Genomic DNA, 4,723 nt, shown 5'->3' with positions numbered 1-4,723 from the left:
TACTGCTTGAATCCATGGATCTCTTTATAGTGAACTTCACTGTGACTTAGTTACGTGAGCTAATTCTAGTTACACAGAATTATCTCAAAGAGAGATAAGTGCCAATTGTGCACGTATCCATTCCTAAAACAACAACAATAACAATAAAACTCAGAAAGAGAGAGGAATAAAAAGAGAAAGCAAGAAAAATAATAATAAGCTAGAATCATATTACCTTAAAAATTTATTTTCTTCTTTCTTTCTTTCTTTTTCTTTCTTTTTTTTTTTTTTTTTTTGGGTGGTACTAGGGTTCCTGGAAGCCCTTCTACCTCCGGGCTACACTCCCAGACCTATTTAATTTTTGGAAACAGGGTCTGTTAAGCCAGCGCGGCTGGCTTCGAACCTGCGCGATCCTCCTGTCTCCGCCTCCCAAGCGCAGGGATTACAAGCGTGCGCCACCACGCCCAGCTGTTTTCTACTTTCTCTCTCTGCCTTGTTTTGAAGCACTTCACGGGTCTTGATTCAGTATTTCCTTCTTGAGATCACATATTTAAAATAACAATATCTTCACAAAATTGTTCCAGGGCCACGGAAGGGCCCTTGCTTCCCCTCCCTGCTTTCAGAACACCTTCATCAGGAGAGTCATAAACATCCACGATCTTCCCTGGTCCAGGGGCCTGGGGATGCTGGGCAGTAAATTACTCCTAAGGGCTGGTGGAAGGGAGTCACTGTGGGCAGAAATATTCAGAAAGCTGACATGTTAAAGGCTTTTGTGGAGGGAAAGTGATTTGCAAGTGTTTGGCCACCAAAGCTCAGAGTTACTCTGTGTCTCTGTCAAAGCCGGCGTTTGACTGCTAAAACTTGCATGTTTGTAAGAACAGAAAACCGATATTTAGCCCAACGCACATGGAGAACTCCACATCGCTCTGCGTGCAGAAGCTCTGTGTGCAGAAGCTGCAGCTATGGGCAAGAAGTGGCGTTCGGTGTTCTGTGGCCACGAACTGGCTGGAGCTTCAGAGAGAAATGGGGCAAAACCAGGGGAAAGAGACAGAAATCCCTGAAGAGGAAATTTACTTGTTCTTGCTAGTTTGGTTGCTTTGGGGATAACTTCCATGGAAACACGCCCATGTTCAGACTGTTGATCTCTTGGATAGGTGCTTCTCTGGTTCTGTAAAGTTGTGAGAGTCGATAAGAAGGCTAGAGAAAAAAGGTAGCTTCTTTAAGTAAATTTAGGACCAAAGAAAAAGTGGCTAATCCATTTCTGATATAAGATGATAGAAAATTGCTGCATAAGAAAATGGCCCAGGTCTCTGTGCTTATGAGAATCTGGTTCTTAGGATTCTAGACCTCACTCAGAACACTGCATTATTCTTTCTGGCACCAAAGTACTGGTCTGGAAATAAGTAATCTATTACCGAACACATCAATAAACCAGGGGCAAGATAGATAGGCAGATATGTATACTGGGGATGGAACACAGGGCATTCTACCTCCCAGCTACACTGCCAGTCTTTTTGATTTTTTTTATTTTGAGACCTACTTTCACTAAGTTTCTGAGACTAGACAAGAACCTGTAATCCTCAGACTCTCAAGGACTGGGATTGCAGGTGTGGGCCACCACACTCTGCTTGAAAAGACTATATATATATAGTGTGTGTGTGGGGGGGGGGTACTGGGGTTCCTGGAAGCCCTTCTACCTCTGGGCTACACTCCCAGACCTATTTTATACTTTTTATTTGGAAACAGGGTCTCCTAAGCCAGTGCCGCTGGCTTTGAACCTGCGCGATCCTCCTGTCTCCGCCTCCCAAGTGCTGGGATTACAAGCGTGCGCCACCACACCCCGCTGAAAAGATAATTTTTAACAAATGATTTTAAAGACCGGTAGTGCCAATGAAAGTACTTTAAGAAACCATTTATTTAATTATTGAAGGGAAGATCCTGAGCCAGTCACCTGAGCTTTTCTGCCATGCAGGCTCCTAGCTCTTCGTGTAGCAGAAAGGAGATAAATCACCCAGGTCTCCTTGACTCCTGGTTGAGGGCCCCCGATCACTCCAACAATCGTTGGATCCAATGTCGTACATCTACCTGCAAAGAATTTAGGAGAACCTCCAGGGCAACGAGTGGGGAGGAGACAGGCTCCAGCCGGCCATAATTGCCCAAGTGTTTTCTTTCTCCTCTACTTGCTCAGGCCTGTCCACCCTACGTGTGCCAACAAGTATAGATCCCCCTTCTGGATGTCTTCATGTTCTCATTCTATTTCTGTTGTGGAGGACTCTTGCTTCTGAAAGGCACTGGGAAAAGAAGAGAGTCATTCTTCTTTTGGGCTCAAGGAAAAACCTCAAGGCTAGTTATAAACAATCAATTCTTAGCAGCCAGAAACCAGCATCTCTAATTTTTTAAAAATCCTTCTATTCACTTTTCTTTTCCCTTAACCTTTGGTTGGCTTCATAACCAGTTTTTCTCGGTTAGGACTGAGGTTGTAGAAGGGTTGAAAGGCAAGATGGGGAGAATCCAGAGTATTTGAGAGCTGGAGGAATGGTCTAGAACATCTGATTCTTGGCCTCTCTTTCCGATAAAGAAGAAAGAGGAATGGTTCTAGGAAGGATATTCAAATGATATTTAAATTTCAGCAGGAGTAGGGTGAGCCCGATTGTGTATTTCTACCAAGCTCCCATGTCAGGTGATACTGACAGGTGATACTGACATTAGGGTTCCCAGCCACTCTTCTGAGCATGAAGGGGCAAGATGAAGTGGCTAGCTTCAGACTGTACCACCAGCCATAGTTTCTCCGGTCACCATCGTGATGAATGTTGGTTTCAGATGGTGCAGAGTCATGCAACTTTAAGTATGCTTTCAAAACTCTGGATTAGGCCAGGCATGGTGGCACACACTTGTAATCCCAGTACTTGGGAGGCTGAGACAGTAGATCGCAGGTTTGTGGTCACCCTCAGAAACTTAGCAAGGCCCTCCACAACTTAGTGAGAACCTGTTTCCAAATACAAAATAAAGTAGAGCTGGGGGTACAGCTCAGAGATAGAACACCCCTGGGTTCAATCCCCAGTACCACAAAAGAAAAACAAAACTCTCTGGTTTACAGTTTTCCAAACTATAAATAGTATAGGTTTACAGATTTTGTGACCCTCTTTAAATAGCTAAAGGGTAGCAGAGTCTTCATGTGGCTCCTTACTCAGAAATTAAAAGAAAAATATGGGGAAGTATGGATTGGGAGCCCCGGGTGACCAACTCTGTGACCGAGGAAACACTTCAGGGTTCCGTTTCCTTTTCTGAAATGAGACGCTGGCCTGGGTCACCTTTCAGATCCTTTCTAGTTAGAACAGTCTACTATTTAGAACATAATATTCCCAGTTTAAACAAGTCTAGTGATTTGCACTTTGCGGTATTTTCTACAAGAATATCAATGGTCCATTTAATGCCAGGTTCTTGACCAAGAGCCGAGCCCCATCATTATGCATAATTTCTATGGGAAAATCTGTTCAGCTTCCTTTCTTCTCTTGATGACATATTTTCAAGAACATACACGGCGTGGAGGAGAGAGATGGCGTCTGTGGGAATGTCTTGAGGGCTCCCTTTCGCTGACCGTGCTGTGCCAGTCCAGTGCTCTGGTTCTTGGACTGAACCCTTGCCACCTCCAAGATTCCTTCACTGCAAACACTTCTGGTGGCACTCTGGCCCTGTGTGCTCAGGGGGAGGTACAGGATGCACCTACATTTTTGGCTGCCTCAATAAAGTAAAAAAAAAAAAAAAAAAAAAAAAAAAAACTCAAGAGCAACTTTTGCTCTCAAAAAAGGGGAAAAAAAAAAAGACCGTGGACACTTAGGATAACTTCTGCTTCTTCGGAGAGAACTTTGTAACCATCCAAGAACGACTGTGCGTCCCTCTTGAGAAAGCACGCTCCGGAACCTTTCCTGATGGTCCTCTACCTATGTATGACAGATGCCCTCTTTACCAACTGTGTTTCCATCCGTCTCACTCTGTCCTCACAGTGACCCTGAGAAGCAGATCTCCTCCCCCCGCCCTGTCTACAGAGGAGGAGTTAAGTCTCTGAGCAGCCAGGGGCCAGCTCAGGGTCTTGCCTGTCATGAACAGCCAGGTCAGGACCGAAATGCAGGACGCAGGTCTCTTGGCTTCTTGTCCTGGGTTTCTTCCCTTCACGGCGGTTATAAGAGCCTACAAACGTCTTGCAAAAATGTCCATATGAAATATGTGTTCTTTGCTAGGTCTATTTACTTCTGCCTGTGGAAAGGCTGCTAGTAACTCTACCCCCACACACTTTTCTAAAGAGTCTGTGAAGAATGTATGTATCTGCAGTGCTTCTTTTAGGGGCCCTGGAAAGAATCCAATCTTGTCACTGTGTTTTCCATCTGGCCTTGTTTCAAGAGTCTCCAAGCTGCTTACTGTATCCTGGAGGGCGTCCTACAGGGCTCTGTAAAGTGCCTCTGACAGGTCGGCCCTGTGGAACGCGAGCGTTGTGCAGCTTGCAAGGGGAAAGTCTCCAGCGGGCACATACTCGCTGTGTGCAGACTCACTGTGGGCAAACCCGCTCCAAGACAAGGGAAGGGGCCTCTGAGGAGAGCGCCTTGCAGAAGCAAACCTGTGGCTCTGTCGTGGAACTTTAAGTCCCGAGTCGCTCTAGTAAAATCTGAAATCATAGAATTTATGAAACTAAACTTTCCTGAAGCAGTCATAGGTCACAGGTATTATTATTATTATTATTATTATTATT

Source organism: Muscardinus avellanarius, assembly GCF_963383645.1.
Source record: "Muscardinus avellanarius genome assembly, chromosome: 13".
NCBI lineage: Eukaryota > Metazoa > Chordata > Mammalia > Rodentia > Gliridae > Muscardinus > Muscardinus avellanarius.
The sequence above is the reverse complement of the archived record's forward strand: the minus strand, read 5'-3'. Positions refer to the sequence as shown.